The 17,466-nt window shown below is 48.3% G+C and overlaps 1 long non-coding RNA gene across 1 annotated transcript in view; it reads right to left on the bottom strand.

The window, feature by feature from the left end:
* LOC117076138 overlaps nucleotides 1-10,651 on the bottom strand; it is a 40,609-nt gene extending 29,958 nt beyond the window's left edge. Inside the window, exon 1 of the long non-coding RNA XR_004434254.1 lies at nucleotides 10,435-10,651. This is a non-coding gene — a long non-coding RNA (uncharacterized LOC117076138). The remainder of the gene's footprint in view (nucleotides 1-10,434) is intronic.
* Nucleotides 10,652-17,466: the final 6,815 nt, after the last annotated feature.

Here is a 17,466-nt window from a genome sequence, read left to right as displayed (position 1 = left end):
TCCGGCCGCATCCCCACCCTCACTTTGATCCCCAGTGGGAAGTACCGACCCCTTCCCAGCAAGGCAGCCCTCAGGAGCTGCAGCACAAGTGTCTTGCCTGTAGCTTCCAACTGCAGAGCCTGATCTTTGAAGAACCACTGCCACACTCTGGCAAATGCAAGGAAGTCATTCCCGGTGCTGTGGCCTGGGGACCAGCACTAACTGTCCTAGGGCGCAATCCGAATGCAAGCAGGGGAGAAGAGGCCCCAGCAGGCTGGATGCTGCTACCGGGAGTGACCATCACCCCTCTGTGTCCAGAGCTCACTCCATGCCTGGAACGCAGTAAACACTGCATCGACAGTGGCCCTCCCCGCAGCCCCCTTGCTTACCCCCTTAGCTCCTGAGCTCCTTGTCATGCTTTTCGCCTGGCCCTGCTCTCTCCTGACTGTAATCTGCATTTATTCCCTATCTCCAGCTGATCTGCGAGTTCCACAAAGGGGAGAAGCCACCTGCTGGGCGGTCTTGCATCTGTGGCAATGCCTTGTGCCTAAACAAGCTTTCGCTAAATGTTTGTAGAGCGAACAAAAGAGCGAATGATGCATATGAATATGGAGGTCTACTAATAGGTGCTTAGAGAATTAAACCGGTGATGATAGTGATGAAAATGAGGCGGGTAGGCTAGGACATTGCAGTGCCTGCGGTAGGCACTAGATGGCGCCCAAGCACACCAAGAAGGCGCTGAGAGCCGGGTCCAGCAGCAGGAGTTTTTGGGAGAGGGGTTTCCTGGAAGATTGTAGCAGTTATCTATGAAGGCCCCTCGACTGAAAGTCTAAGATCTGGTACAAATGAGCCAGGATAAGCGGGACATGCTGTATTAGTCAGAGTTCTCCAGGGAAACAGAACCAACAGGATGTGTGTAGAGAAAGATTCACGCGGAGGAATGGGCTCGTGGGATTGTGGAGGCTGGCAGGTCCTAAACCCACAGCGTGGGCCAGCAGAGTGGAGACCCAGGAGAGCGCAAGGTGCAGAGAAGTCCCAGGGCGCTCTGCCGGATAACTCCCCTTGCTTGGGAAGGCCAGTCTTTTTGTTCTACTCAGATCTTCAACTAATTGGATGAGGCCCAGTGACGTTAGAGAGGGCCTCTGCTTTACTGAGTTTACCAATATGTTTTGGGATTTTTTTAAATATAAAATGAGGTCCTGCTCTGTTGCTCAGGCTGGAGTGCAATGGCACAATCATAGTTCCAATGCAGCCTCAAACTCTTGGCCTCAAGCAATCCTCCCACTTCAGCCTCCCAAGTAGCTAGGATTACAGGTGTACACCACCATGCCTGGCTGTAATGTTGATATCATACAAAAACACCCTCCCAGTTGACACATAAAGTTAACTATCACACACACACAGCTTGAGCTGTTGTTCCAGAGAAGCCGTGTTTTTTTGTTTGTTTGTTTGTTTTTGGAGATGGAGTCTTGCTCGATTGCCCAGGCTGGAGTGCAGTGGTGCAATCTCGGCTCACTGCAACCTCCGCCTCCTGGATTCAAGCAATTTTCCTGCCTCAGCCTCCCAAGTAGCTGGGACTACAGGCACATAACACCGTGCCCGGCTAATTTTTTATGTTTTAGTAGAGACGGGGTTTCACTGTGTTGTCCAGGCTGGTCTTGAACTCCCGAGCTCAGGCAACCCACCCACCTTGGCCTCCCAAAGTGCTAGGATTACAGGCATGAGCCACTGTACCCGGCAGCCGTGAACTTGCATGGAGACCAGCATCCACTGTCTCTCCCTCTTGCCTTCTCCCAAGAGCCCCATAATGAGTGTGAAGTGCTGGAGCAGAGACCTGTTTCCTCCCAGAGAAATCCAAAGGTTCCTGGATCAGAATGTTTTTTCCACATGTGGCCAGGCGTGGTAGCTCACGCCTGTAATCTCAGCACTTTGGGAGGCCGAGATGGGCAGATCACCTGAGGTCAGGAGTTCGAGACCAGCCTGACCAACATAGTGAAACCCGTCTCTACTAAAAATACAAAAATTTGCTGGGTGTGATGGTGCACACCTGTAATCCTAGCTACTCGGGAGGCTGAGGCAGGAGAATCGCTTGAACCCCGGAGGTAGAGGTTGCAGTGAGCGGAGAATGTTTCTCTGCACTCCTCCAGCCTGGGAGACAGAGTGAGACTCCATCTCAAAAAACAAACAAACAAAAAAGAATGTTTTCCCACATGCAACCCCACAAGGCAAAGCAGAGACTACTACCCATGACATGGTTCTAGGTCCAACTTCTGAGGACACTCTCCCGAATTTTAGTCAGTGTTTAAAAATTAGCTCAGCCCTAAAGGTCTGTGAATTGATGGTAAGTAATTTAATGGAGATGAGTAAGCAAGGAATGTTACCCTGTCCGCTGAGCACAGCCAGTATCGCAGATAGTAAAGAGCTTTTAGCATATTCACTGATTGGAGTCGTGTTTACATTCCTGTTGTCAACTGGAAATATTTGCTTGTTTAAAGGAAACTTCCTGAGTTTCATCTAATTGTTAAATCTCTGTCCTGGCCGGGCGCGGTGGCTCAAGCCTGTAACCCCAGCACTTTGGGAGGCCGAGACGGGCAGATCACGAGGTCAGGAGATCGAGACCATCCTGGCTAACACGGTGAAACCCCGTCTCTACTAAAAATGCAAAAAATTAGCCGGGCGAGGTGGTGGGCGCCTGTGGTCCCAGCTACTCAGGAGGCTGAGGCAGGAGGCTGAGGCAGGAGAATGGCGTGAACCCGGGAGGCGGAGCTTGCAGTGAGCTGAGATCCGGCCACTGCACTCCAGCCTGGGCGACAGAGCAAGACTCCGTCTCAAAAAAAAAAAAATCTCTGTCCTGAGGGAAAGTTCTAGGTATAGACGTCTCCACACTGCACAGCTCGTAAGTGACCACGTGCTAAGGCAAGGCACAAACTCACCTTAGCTGCTAAATTATTTTCTTTCACCATAAAACTGCAAACAGTACTGCAAACAAATCTGCAAACAGTACTGCTATCAGCAAAATCATTCATTATTTTTCCATGTTAGTATTTTTTAAGCCACTATTCTCAGGAAAACAAAACCTTTAATTTGTATTTAGACATCATCAGCTAGCATCATAAAAACATTTGATTAAAGCAAAATTAGGCCGTTGGTAATAGACTCACAAAAGCCATTGGGGAAAAAAGCAGCTTCATCCTTTGAGCTACTCTCTACTTTCAATCCAGTTTTTTAAATAAAGTTTCTAAACACACAACATGAGTAGTGACCTGCTGGTGTTTCTACCTTGTAAGAAAGCCGTGGCAGCCTGTCCCTTGGTCCACCCAGGAGAGAAGAGAGGGACAAAGTAGCTGAAAGAAAGGTCTCCAAAGTGGAGGGGCCCTTCTTTTTTTTTTTTTTTCTGCCTCAGCCTCCCCAGTAGCTGGGACTACCGGTGCCCGCCACCATGCCTGGCTAATTTTTTATATTTTTTAGTAGAGACAGGGTTTCACCGTGTTAGCCAGGATGATCTCGATCTCCTGACCTTGTGATCCACCTGCCTCGGCCTCCCAACGTGCTGGGATTATAGGCGTGAGCCACCGCGCCTGACGAGAGGCCCTTCTACAATTCCAGACAGCCCGAGCATACTCTTCACTCTTTTTTGTTGTTTTTGTTTGAGACGCAGTCTCGCTCTTGACATCCAGGCTGGAGTGCAGTGACGCGATCTGGGCTCACTGCAACCTCCACTTTCCAAGTTCAAGTGATTCTCCTGCCTCAGCCTCCTGAGCAGCTGGGACTACAGGCACGTGCCACCACGCCCAACTAATTTCTGTATTTTTAGTAGAGATGGGGGTTTCACCATGTTAGCCAGGCTTGTCTCGAACTCCTGACCTCAGGTGATCCACCCGCCTCAGCCTCCCAAAGTGCTGGGATTATACTATAGTCACGAGCTACCGCACCTGGTCTTTTTTTTTTTTTTGCAACTTTTATGGCTTTATTTAAACACAAATAAAATGTGTACGTCTGCCCATTCATTTTCTTGGCCGGGCAGTCCGTCACTGGGATTACTGACTCTGATGGTAGCTGGGCTGCTCTTCCTGAAACAGCTTTGCAGTTCTTGGAGGAGGCATGGCAAGCGGTCCCTGCACAGTAAGATTCTCTGCGCATCAGCAGCACTTCCAGCTCCTGGATGTAGTGGACCAGGAACTGGTCTAACTGCTGCTGGATGAAGCTTTTGGTCCTCTTTTGGATGCTCTTAGGCTCCATGAGGGGTCTGAGGGAGCCATCATTCAGAGTAGGAAATAAATGTCACCTCCATAGGCAGAACCAAGGAAAGGGGTTTTTGTTTTCTGGCAGTTTGTTGTTGTTTTCTGAGGCAGGATCTCACTTTGTTGCCCAGGTTATGCAATCTAGCTCACTGTAACCTCAAACTCACGGCTCAAGCCATCCTCCTGCTCATCTCTCCAGTAGCTGGGACTACAGTCACATGCCACTATGCCCGGCTAAAAGTTTTTAAAAAATTTTTTGGCAGGGCACAGTGGCTCACACCTGTACAATCCCAACATTTTGGGAGGCCAAGGCGGGCGGATCATCTGAGGTCAGGAGTTCAAGACCAGCCTTGCCCACATGGTGAAACCCCATCTCTACTAAAAATACGAAAAATTTGCCAGGCGTGGTAGCATGCACCTGTAATCCCAGCTACTCAGGAGGCTGAGGCAGGAGAATTGCTTGACTCAGGAAGCAGGGGTTACAATGAGCCGAGATCGTACCATTCTACTCCAGCCTGAGACAAGAGCAAGACTTCATCTCAAAAAAAAAAAAAAAAAAATTTTTTTTGTAGAGATGGGGGTCTCATGATGTTGTCCAGGCTGGTCTTGAACTCCTGGTCCCAAGGGATCCTCTCACCTTCACTTCCCAAAGTACTGGGATTACAAGTGTGAGTCATCACACCTGGCCTGTTTTTGTTGTTGTTGCTGTTGTTTTTCAATAGACTTCTTATTTCTACCTCTGCCAATAGTTTTTGGGGGTTTTATTTGTTGTTTGTTTGTTTTTTAGAGGCAGAGTCTCAATATGTCCTGGGTAAATTCTTATGAGATCAGAGACCGTATTCCCCAATGAACAACTGAAAGAATTAAGGCCGCACAATGATCCTCACTTGGGAGAGGGGCAGCCCACTTCAGCGAGACACAGAGCCCCACGGACTGTGCACCTGTGGGATCAGAGCTCTCTGGTGACACTCAACAGAGGTGGACCCAAACTCTAGGGAGGAAGGAGGCCGGAGGAAAGGAAGGCAGGGAGGGAGGGAAAGAGAAGGGAAGGAAAAAGAGAGGGAGAGGGGGAGGAAAGGGGGAGAAAAGAGAAGGAATGACCTCTGGGACGGAGGAGTTGGCTTGGGTGGGTTGCGGGCACAGTGATTTTCATCCCACCACTGGCTCCATGTGGAGTGGGGGCTGAATGGATGGCTCTCCAAAACTAAATTGGGGTGCTATTCCCAAAGTCAGGGAGAAGGACTTCGGACAGGCAAGAAACATGTGCCCAGGGAGGCACCCAGCTGCAGGGGTGGACAGGCGAGCTTGGTGGCATGAACAATATTAGTGTCATTCTCCTTTCATTTTCCATCAGTTTGTGTTTTTGTTTTGTTTTTGTTTTCTTTTAAGACAGAGTCTTGCTCTGTCACCCAGGCTGGAGTGCAGTGGCGCAAACCTAGCTCACAGCAGCCTGGAACTCCTGGGCCCAAGTGATCCTCTGGTCTCAGCCTCCCAAGTAGCTGGGACTATGGGTTACAAACCTGGCTAATTAATTTTTTAGAGAGATGAGGTCTCTCTATGTTGCACAGGCTGATCTCAAATCCCTGGCCTCAAGCAATCCTCTCACCTTGGCCTCCTAAAATACTAAGGTTACTGACCAATATATACCCAGTTCTTAACATGATTTTAAACTTTGTTCTCGGGTCCAACTAAATCAGATGAGTGGCTGGGCACGGCGGCTCCCATCTGTACTCCCAACACTGTGGGAGGCCGAGGCAGGTGGATCACCTGAAGTCAGGAATCCGAGACCAGCCTGGCCAACATGTCAAAACCCCATCTCTACTAAAAATACAAAAATTAGGCAGGTGTGGTATCGCATGCCTGTAATCCCAGCTGCTCAGGAGGCTGAAGTGGGAGGATCGCTTGAACCCGGGAGGCGGAGGTTGCAGTGAGCCAAGATCACAAAACTGTACTCCAGCCTGGGCAACAGAAAGAAACTCCATCTTAAAAAAAAAAAAAAATCAGATGACCTCCTGTTTATTAAAAATGCAGATTTATGGACTCACTTCCACCAGATTGTCTCAGAAATGCTGAGACCGAGCCCTGGAATCTGCATATTTCTGGAGTCTTGCTCTGAGGCCCAGGACGGAGTACAGTGGTGCGATCTCGGCTCATTGCAGCCTCCCACTTCTGGGTTCAAGCAATTCTCCTGCCCCAGCCTCCCCAGTAGCTGGGATTACAGGCGTATACTATCATGCCCAGCTAATTTTTATATTTTTGGTAGAGATGGGGTTTCACCATCTTGGCCAGGCTGGTCTCTAACTGCTGACTTCAGGTGATCTGCCCACCTCAGCTTCCCAAAGTGCTGGGATTACAGGCGTGAGCCTCCACGCCTGGCCCGGAATCTGCATTTTAACCAGCCCTCCCTAGGATGCTGCCCACTGGCACACGTTCCTATAGTAAAAAGGAGAGATACTCAATAGCCATAAAACTCCACATTAAAACACGATCAGACTACAAGAGTAACACCAAAGAGAGACTGGACAGATTCTACAGGAAGGCTTGCAAATCATTTCCTTCCCACAGTCAAATTATTCTCCTCTATGGTTTTTCCAGAAAAATGCTGGCAATAAAAAAGGTGTAAATAGGACAAAATCTAGGAAAGAAAATGTCCCAGACATAAGTAAGGCCAAAAGGTCCCCTCTCCCTCCCACTTTTGGGGACTGACAATCCCCTGTAGCTACTTTGTAAACTTCAAGTCTCGGAGTGGGTGAGAAGGGGGTCACTGGCTCAACGTTTTCTTTTCCCCCAGCGGCCACAGCATCTGTCAGCAGGTCTCCCCGTGGGGCAAATACGCGGCTTGCGGGCCGGCCCTGCACACCACAGCTGCTGGTTGCTCTGGCAACCGAGACCCAAGCCCAGGATTACACCGGCCTTGCACAGATGTGCTTCCTCTGGCTGTCAACGCAGGAAAAAGAATTGGGTGTGAAACCCTCAGGATCTGTGAGAAATTATGTGATCTGGGAAGAAAAAACTCTGCAAACCTTTCTGATGCCAAAGACACTGTGAAATGGGCGTTAGTGAGAATTCTCCGTTCTCACCGTGTGACGGGTGTTTTGCCGAGTCATGCGGGAATGTTGGGGTCACCAGCTGATCCAGTTCATTCATTTCTTAATTAAAGAGTCCAGGGAGGGCAGCTGACCTTGAAAGGTAAACAGGACTGAACCCTAGGTCTCTTGAGTCTTTGTTTCTGGCAGATCCTCCACTGACAATGAATTCTTTTTTTTTTTTTTTGAGAGGGAGTTTTGCTCTTGTTGCCCAGGCTGGAGTGCAATGGCCCGATCTCGGCTCACTGCAACCTCCGCCTCCTGGATTCAAGTGATTCTCCTGCCTCAGCCTCCCGAGTAGCTGGGATTACAGGCATGGGCCACCACGCCCGGCTAATTTTTGTATTTTTTGTAGAAACGGGGTTTCGCCATATTGGTCAGGCTGGTCTCGAATTCCTGACCTCAGGTGATCCACCCGCCTCAGCTTCCCAAAGTGCCGAGATTACAAGCATGAGCCACCGCGCCGGGTCCTGGCAATGAATTTTGAACCTCCTTTAAGTTTAACCACCTCCCTCCAGGAGGTTCTCATGTTCTCGCAGAGCCAGTCCAAGCCCTGGAAGTTCCGATGGCTCCCCATCCAACTGTGAAGAGAGGCCAGCAGGCCACATATTGGCTCTAGACAGAGACATGGGATAAGGACTCATCTCAGTGACATGAGAAAAAAGGGGAATGAAGATTGTCCACAAGAGGAAAAAAATGAAAACTAAGAAATATTGAGAAGGAGGGCTGGGCACGGTGGCTCATGCCTGTAATCCCAGCACTTTAGGAGGCTGAGGTGGGTGGATCACTTGTGGTCAGGAGTTCCAGATCAGCCTGACCAACAGGGTGAAACCCTGTCTTTACTAAAAACAAAACTAAACAAACAAAAAAAACCAAAATTAGCCGGGCATGGTGGCGCATGCCTGCAGTCCCAGCTAGTTGGGAGGCTGAGGCAGAAGAATCATTTGAACCCGGGTAGCAGAGGTTGCAGTGAGCCAAAATCGTAACAAGAGGGAAACCCCGACTCAAAAAGGGAAGGGGATGGGAGAGGAGGGGAGGGGAAGGTAGGGGAGGGGAGATGGAAAGGAGGGGAGGGAGGGAAAGGAAGAAAGGGAGGGAAGGGAGGAAAGGAAAGAAAGATTGAGAAGGAAAGAAAGATTGAGAAGGAAAGAATAAAGCAGAAATAGAAAACAGCCCTGAGCCTTGGAGTCATAGGAAATTTTTTATCAGAGGTATTGATCTTCCTGTTTAATCCTGGTGGGTTAGCATTTTGTGAACAAGTCTTTCCCTCTCACGTTGGCTACCAGGAAGCTCAGCACTAAACTCTGGGTTAATTATAGCAGTTCTTCTTAGCCTGAGTTTTCTTCTCCCTGCATTACTGCAAATCCTTTCTGGAAGTAGGTAGGAAGACTGAGCATTTGGGATTTTCTTGCTACCTATCTATTCCCTGTTGTGATAGCTGGACACCAAATTCCCTCCAGGAAACTATCCTCCTGTTCTTAGCCCGTGTGCTTGGGACACAGGGTTCCAACTCCATCTCAGGAGTGATGCATGTGACATGGGCGTGAGTCAAGCAGTCATGCCAGCTCCCTTACCACAGTACTTCATTTTTAGGCAGATCTATGAGCCAATTGGAGCCAAAGAGATGCAAAGAACAGTTTGTCAGGAATCATGGGATAGAAATTGTTCCCACTAGACTTGAAATTGGAAGGATGTGAGCCTGAAACTACCACAGCTGTACTGGGACCAGAAGGGCAGCATCTGCCCAAAACTACAGCCCAGTCAAGAGGGGAGACTGCGGGATGAAGAGAGAGAAACAAACCAGATCCATGTTCATCATTGGGACCCCCAGGTCCAGCTGTACCTGAAGCCCACCCTGCTGTCAAACAACAAAGTCCCCTTCTGCTTCAGTTTGCCTGGGTCTATAAGCATGGACAAAACGCCTTACTTTGCTTTCTCTTACTCCATGAAGAGTACGTGGTTATGGCCAAATATGTAAAAAATACAGGAAAGTATAAAGAAAAAAAATCCGGCTGGGTGCAGTGGCTCATGCCTGTGACCCCAGCACTCTGGGAGGCTGAGATGGGTGGATCACCTGAGGTCAGGAGTTCGAGACCAGCCTGGCCAATACGGTGAAACCCCGTCCCTACTAAAAATACAAAAATTGGCTGGGCACTGTGGCTCATGCCTGTAATCCCAGCACTCTGGGAGGCTGAGATGGGTGGATCACCTGAGGTCAGGAGTTTGAGACCAGCCTGGCCAATATGGTGAAACCTCGTCTCTACTAAAAATACAAAAATTAGCCAGGCATGGTGGCGGGCACCTGTAGTCCCAGCTACTAGGGAGGTTGAGGCAGGAGAATCACTTGAACCCGGGAGGCAGAGGTTGCAGTGAGCTGAGATTGCACCACTGCACTGCAGCCTGGGAGACAAGGCGAGACTCCGTCTCAAAAAAAAAAAAAAAAAAAAAATCCGTCCATAACCCCATAACCTAGAGATAATGATCAAAGTGAACTTATTGCTCCTAAAATTTACTTTGAAGACAGGAAAAACACCACTTGTGCATGTCAGTAACCCAAAACCAGATCCCTTCACAAGTTTCTCCATTTAAGCCGCACGACGGGAGTTTGTAGCTCATTTCTGTTTCGCTGTAGAGAGTAGTTTTAGCAGGCTTTTGACTTAGATTTAAGGATTTTTTTTTTTCTCCTCCCACATTCAAAAGCCATAAATCTGTACTCCGGGAAGCCAGCGGCATAGTATGAGGAGACACTCCCTATTCTGGGCTTGGCCCAGGATCAAACGCCTTTTTGCTAGAACAGCTGAGCTGGCTGAGCGAACCACCTGTCTCAGGGGGAGCAGCTGGCATTTCAGGTGTGCCTTTTTTTTAAAATTATACTTTAAGTTCTAGGGTACATGTGCACAACGTGCAGCTTTGTTACATACGTAGACATGTGCCATGTTGGTGTGCTGCACCCATTAACTCGTCATTTACATTAGGTGTATCTCCTAATGCTATCCCTCCCCCCTCCCCCCACCCCAGGTGTGTGCCCTTTATCTTTCAGAACGCAATTCCCCCCAGGCTGTCGGTGATGCTTCCCTGTTTGCAGTCTGGGAAAGTGACTGAATCCATGTGAGCCATAGGGTCCTTACCTGCCAGCAGTCCCCGAGGCTCCAGCTGGGTGGGCAGCCATGGTGGAGCAGGTTGCTTCCCATCAACAGCACTTTAAGGAGGCTGCTGCAGGCCAGGCGGTGACTCAGCCTGTAATCCCAGCCCTTACGGAGGCTCGGAAGGATCACTTAGGCTCAGTTCGAGAAAAGCCTGAGCAACATGGCAAAAACCCCGTCTCTACAAAAAATACAAAAATTAGCCGGGGGCCGGGCGCGGTGGCTCAAGCCTGTAATCCCAGCACTTTGGGAGGCCAAGACGGGCGGATCACGAGGTCAGGAGATCGAGACCATCCTGGTCTACACGGTGAAACCCCGTCTCTACTAAAAAATACAAAAAACTAGCCGGGCGAGGTGGCGGGCGCCTGTAGTCCCAGCTACTGGGGAGGCTGAGGCAGGAGAATGGCGTAAACCCGGGAGGCGGAGCTTGCAGTGAGCTGAGATCGGGTCACTGCACTCCAGCCCGGGCGACAGAGCGAGAGTCTCAAAAAAAAAAAAAAAAAAAAAAAAAGCCGGGCATGGTGGCATGTGCCTGTGGTCCCAGCTACTCGGGAGGCTGAGGTAGGAGGATCACTTGGGCCTGGGAGGTTGAGACTGCAGTGAGCCGAGATCACGCCAGAGCACTCCAGCCTGGGCAACGAGTGGGACTCTATCTCCAAAAAAAAAAAGTCTCCTGCAAATGGTTTTCCACCAAAGCTCAGAGAGTGCTTCCAGATATGTTTAAATTACTATAACATTCAAACATACAGAAAAGTAGAATAGTATAACAAACGCCTGTATATGCATCACCCAGTTCCACAATTGTTAATATATTGCCAGTTTCACTTCATGTATTTTTTTTAAGGGAACAGCATGAAAATGTATTTCTTTCTGTTACTGAAGTTTTTTTGTTTTTTGTTTTTGAGACAGAGTCTCGATCTGGCACCCAGGTTGGGGTGTAGTGGCACCATCTCAGCTCACTGCAACCTCCGCCTCCCAGGTTCAAGTGATTCTCCTGCCTCTGCCTCCCAAGTAGCTGGGATTACAGGCACTTGCCACCATGCCAGGCTAATTTTTGTATTTGTAGTAGAGATGGGGTTTCGCCCTGTTGGCCAGGCTGCTCTTGAAGTCCTGACCTCAAATGATCCACCCAACTCGGCCTCCAAAAGTGCTGGGATTATAGGCATGAGCCATTGTGCCCGACCTGTGCTTAAGTGTTTTAAAATAAATTGTAGACATTATATTTACCCCTAAATTTAATTTTATATACAGTATCTGTATATAAAAAATTATATATAATAAATTGGGTTTTTGTTATTGTTTGGAGACACAGTCTCACTGGCCTAGGCCGGAGTGCAGTGGCACGATCTCAGCTCACTGCAACCTCCACCTCCTGGGTTCAAGTGATTCTCCTGCCTCAGTCTCCCGAGTAGCTGGGACTACAGGTATGTACCACCACGCCCAGCTAATTTTTGTATTTTTAGTAGAGACGGGGTTTCTCCATGTTGGCCAGTATAGTCTCGATCTCTTGACCTCGTGATCCACCCACCTTGGCCTCCCAAAGTGCTGGGATTACAGCGTGAGCCACCGCGCCTGGCTAAAATGGTTATTTTAATACATAATCACAACTGAAACATAATCATATAGAACCACAATGAAAAATATTACAATTAATGCGATTTTCAACATTGTCTAATACCCGGGCACACTCAAATTTCCCCAAATAGGCTGGGCACAGAGACTCCACGCCTGTAATCACAGTACTTTGGGAACCAATCCCAGAATTCAGCACTGTGGAGGCCACTGGCTTCCTCGGGAAAAGCAGCCCCGTGAATTTGCGGAACACAAGTTGAATGAAGTTGGTCACGGGAGAATGGGAGAAGTGGAGGCGGCCAGCATGGACAGTAGAGACGTTTTGCTACGTAAGTGAGGAGAGAAATCAGTGCTGCCTGCAGGAGAGGTGGGGCCAAGAGTCTTTTTTTGAGATAGGAAAAATCCTACCATGTCTGTGCGCTAATGGAAATACCTAGTTATAGTGGTGAAACTGATGATGCCGAAGAGAGAGGAAGAATTGCTGGAGCAATACCCACGATGGCCCAGATGAATGGGACCCCAGCAGCTGGCAGGGAAGTACCATCAGGTCATACATGGTAATGGGGAAAGGCAATGGCTATGGGCACAGATATAGTCCATGGTAGTTCTGGTTGGAGTTTGAACTTTTTTTTTTTTTTTATCTTGAGACAAGGTCTCACTCTGATGCCCAGGCTGGACTGCAGTGGTGAGATCATAACTCACTGCAGACGCACACTCCTGGAATCAAAGTCATCTTCCCATCTCAGCGTCCCGAGTAGTTGGGACTACAGGTGCTCCCCCATCATGCTCAGCTAATGTTTTTTTAATTTTCATAGAGACGGGATTTCACCGTGTTAGCCCGGAGGGTCTTGATCTCCTGACCTCGTGATCCACCCGCCTCTGCTTCCCAAAATGCTGGGATTACAGGCGTGAGCCACCGCGCCCGGCCGAGAATATCTTCTTAAAAGGAAAGTTCAGGCTGGGTACCTGGGCTCACGCCTGTAATCCCAGCACTTTGGGAGGCAGAGGCGGGCGGATTACTTGAGCCTAGGGGTTTGAGACCTACCTGGGCAACATAGGGAGACCCCATCTCTATGAAAATAGCCTGGGCGACAGAGCGAGGCTCCGTCTCGAAAGGGCAAGGGCAGGGAAGGGAAGGGAAGGGAAGGGAAGGGGAAGGGGGAGGGAAGGGAAGGGGAAGGGGAAGGGAAGGGAAGGGGGAGGGAAGGGGAAAGGAAGGGGGAGGGAAGGGGAAAAGATATTCTCATGCCCTTTGGAAATGATGCATCTAAGTCTCAAGGAAGTTAAGTGCCCCAGTACGCGGCACATTTAGAACTCAAACCCCAAGCCCCTGCTTCTAAAAACAGCGTTCGTTCCGCCACCCCACAGCTGCCCCTCTATTTTTGCAAGGTGATTCTACAGAACTGGGAAGACAAGGAGTTGAAGAAACCCTCTGCCACATTTTATTCTTTGCCTTTCACAGAAAAAGACCATACTTACGTTGCTTTGACTCACTCTAAAGATTAACCTGGAATTGCGTCTCTTCTTGGACAAGTCAGAAGTCCTTTCAACTGTCCTTTTCAATTATCTTCTCTTGTCTGGTAGGTTCCCATCTAGAATTTTAATTCACAAGTCCAGAAACAGGACTTCGCAAAATATCGTCCTGGCACATTTTCCAGGAGGAACCATTTTATTCCTAAACAAATAATCGGAGCATTTTCATTTCGTTGTGACGATCACTGTAATTGACAGAATCACAGTTGCCCTGGGGCTCCAGGCTATGGAAGCCGGGGGCACAGGCACGGCGCGGACGCCCCCGAGGATCGCCGCCAGAGGGCGCCAGCGCGCTCCTTCGTGACTGCTGCTGCCTGGATGAAAACACTCAGCTCACGCGGGGCAGACGAGCAAATCCTATGAACTTCTCCAGGCTGGTTTAGAGCAAGGGAAAGGGGAGCGCGCGCTACCGGCTGTCCACTCCGCGGTCCTCGTGGCTCAAGTCACCCTGAGTCTTCCCCCAGCTGACAAAGGCGATCGGACGCACAGCCAGGACCCAGAATTGTGGATGGATCCTCTTTGCCAATGTACTGAAAAAACTGATGCCATGTTGAGAGAAGGGAGGAATCTATTTTTGTAAGAAATGTTACTTTACACATACTTGGCTGATTTTTGATCTCAAAAAACCCAAAACCTGGTCTAGTGTCCAGTAACTCAGTTGCCTGGAGCCCTATGCAATGAGACTGAATTTCCATGGGGCCCAGTTGGCAGCTTTAAATCATTTTCAGGCAAGGCATACGCGCGTGCACACACACACACACGTATATATACAGAGAGAGCTCGCCTGGTACTTTCGTTTCATGGTGACACATTACAATGCACACATGACCAGCTTACAGGTGCTAGAAACAGAAGTCTGAGGCTGACTACTCAAGGGTGTGTGTGTCAGGGGCAACAGCTCCGTAGGTGAGTATTATTAACTATAATTACACCAACCCAGCCTCTTTTCAAAATTGATCAGAGATGCTTTTTCCTGTCTTGATGAGTAGGTGGGAGTAATTATCATTTGCAGTGGGAAATACCGTTGCTTCTAGGGCAAAGCTGGCTTCACTGTTTCTTGGGCTTGTCTTTTATCACATATCTCAAGTCTCTCTGAGGAAGGAACTAATTCACTATTGTTTCTCTGCTGTGGGTGGGGAGTAAACTATAACCGAGATGTACCCTTATTGTATTTCATGTTGGTTAGTGCCCTGGAACCGATGCTTTTATTTTCAGATGCAACAGTCTGACAGGTTTTACTAAAAGCAGTCCTCATCTGGCTTTTACTGAGGTGTCTATCTCGTGTTACAAGCCATTCTGTGTGCTGAGGATACAGCAGTGAACAAAAACAGTTAAAAATAAAAATAAAAAGCCAGGTGCAGTGGCTCATGCCTGTAATCCCAGCACTTTGGGAGGCCAAGAAGGGCAGATCACTTGAGGTTGTGAGTTCGAAGCCAGCCTGGCCACCATGGTGAAACCCTTTCTCTACTAAAACTACAAAAACGAGCCAGGCATGGTGGCACATACCTGTAGTCACAGCCACTCGGGAGGCTGAGACAGAACTGCTTGAAGCTGGGAAGTTGATGTTGCAGTGAGTCAAGATCACACCACTGCTCTCCAGACTGGGCAACAGGGCAAAACTCCGTCTCAAAAAAAAAAAAAAAAAAAAGGTCTAAGTAATCAAATACCCAAGTCATTAATTACCCAAAGTCAAACAGTCAGCAATTGAGTCAGAATTCAAGCCACAACAGCTATTATTCACACTACAGGCACTCCTAAATTTTTTTATTTAGTGATAGTGTTTAAATTGAGCTAAGAATGTCTAACATAATATCTGAGAAGCTAAAGATTTGGAAAGTCTTGTCTTCTGCCATCAACATTTGGTAAAGACATGGTTATTTTAGCCAGCATTTTTTTTTTTTTTTTTTGTATTGTTTTTGGAGACAGTTTCACTACTGTCGCCCAGGCTGGAGTGCAATGGCTCACTGCAACCTCCACCTCCCAGGTTCAAACAATTCTCCTGCCTCACTTTCCCGAGTAGCTGGGATTACACGTGTGTGCCACCACGTCCAGCTAATTTTTGTATTATTAGTAGAGACGGGGTTTCACCATGTTGGACAGGCTCGTCTCAAACTCCTGACCTCAGGTGATCCGCCCACCTTGGCCTCCCAAAGTGCTGGGATTAAAGGCATGAGCCACTGTGCCTGGCCTCTTTTTCTAAATAGAAGTGAATTTTAAAAACTGTCACCTGTGAAAGTAGACTAAATTCCAAGTCGTCAAAGTTCTGGACAAGCTGCTGACCTGGACTGCTGGTCTGTAGTTCATCCAGCTTAAGGGAAAGCCAAGAAACAAAACAATCCTGTCTTTTAAAAGGGTTGGGAAAAGCAGGGTGTAGACGGGGCCACAGAGCACCCTTAAATGATGAACTGTAATGACACCTAAATCACCCCTGTATTTAGTAAGTTTCCATGAAAGGGTGGTTCAAAATGACTCTAAATTATGTTTTTGGGTTTTTTCTAAAAGGCCATCTCAGAATTTTTTTTTTTTTAGTTTGAGACCAGCCTGTCCAACATAGTGAAACCCTGTATCTACTAAAAGTACACAAAAAAAATTAACCAGGCATGGTGGTGCACGCCTGTAATCCCAGCTACTTGGAAGGCTGAAGCAGGATAATCGCTTGAACCCAGGAGGAGGAGGCTGCAGTGAGCCATGGGTGTGCCACTGCACTCCAGCCTGGGCCAACAGAGCAGACTGTCTCAAAAAACAAAACAAAAACCTTTATGAATGCTCTTCAAAGGCTGCCAGGTTTGCTTTTTTTGGCATTTTGTTGTTACGTTAGGAGGCTATCAAGAAATATGAAGAAAGCTGAATAGATCCCTTCCCTTCTCCTGTTCTCAAACTTATACTATTTCTAATAATCAAGTAAGTTAAGTGGCTTTTAAAATAGATTACTCCTTACAATGTTTCTTTCCTTCCACTTATTTGGCATGTGTTATCCCAAAGAATCTTTTAAATTTTATGGTGAAAAAAATCCCATTTCTGTTAATTTGGATTTCCATTCATTATTTACCAAGCATTTTAACTATGCTCTATGCTGGGGAATCTGATGGTTAGTAAGACATGTCTTGGGAGCTGTCTCATGGGAAAGATGGACAAGTCACCAGGAAAGTGACAGTAGACATTGGTAAATGCCATAGGAATATCCCAGGGGAGATCCTAGCATCTCCAACATGGGGCACAGAACCCTAGACCTGGGCCTGCCACATTAAGTCTCTCTCAACGAGATGGTAAAATCAGGGAGTATTTTGTTTATCCAGCTATCTGGGGTGATAGGCATAGTGCCCGGCCCAAGGCATAGGGAGCCCCACAGGATAGCTGAAGAGGAAGGCGCATTTGGGGGAAGGATGCTGTATGAGGTGAGATCGGAGTTAATCACGCCAGATTATGAGGACCTCAGATGCCATACGAGGGACATGATGTTTCTGAGCAATTCCTCAGGCGGTGAGTGGATTGGAGACAAGACCTGCAATAACTCTAGGTTACCTAAAATAGTGGCAGTGAGGCTGGAAAGAAGTGGGGCAGGAGGAAGTCATCAGCTAGAGGTGACTGCTGAAGGCAGAGAGGGAGAAATCACCCAGGAAGAATGGAGACACCAGGGGGAGCTTCCAGATAAAACAGGATCTTCTGGATGGGCTAAAAGAGGAGCAAGTTTGTCTTTCTCTTAATGAGAGAGGGTCTCGCTCTGTTGCCCAGGCTAGAGTACAGTGATGCCATCACCTGGGCCCAAGCGATCCTCCCACCTCAGCCTCATGAGTAGCTATGACTACAGGTGTGCCCTACATCCAGCCAATTTTTTCATTTTTGTTGAGATGGGCTCTTCTGGCCGGGCAGGGTGGCTCACACTTGTAATCCCAACATTTGAAAAGGCCGAAG

This window comes from Trachypithecus francoisi, unplaced genomic scaffold (assembly GCF_009764315.1).
Source record: "Trachypithecus francoisi isolate TF-2019V2 unplaced genomic scaffold, Tfra_2.0 Lachesis_group5, whole genome shotgun sequence".
Classification (NCBI taxonomy): Eukaryota; Metazoa; Chordata; class Mammalia; order Primates; family Cercopithecidae; genus Trachypithecus; species Trachypithecus francoisi.
This window is presented reverse-complemented; position numbering and strand designations above follow the sequence as displayed.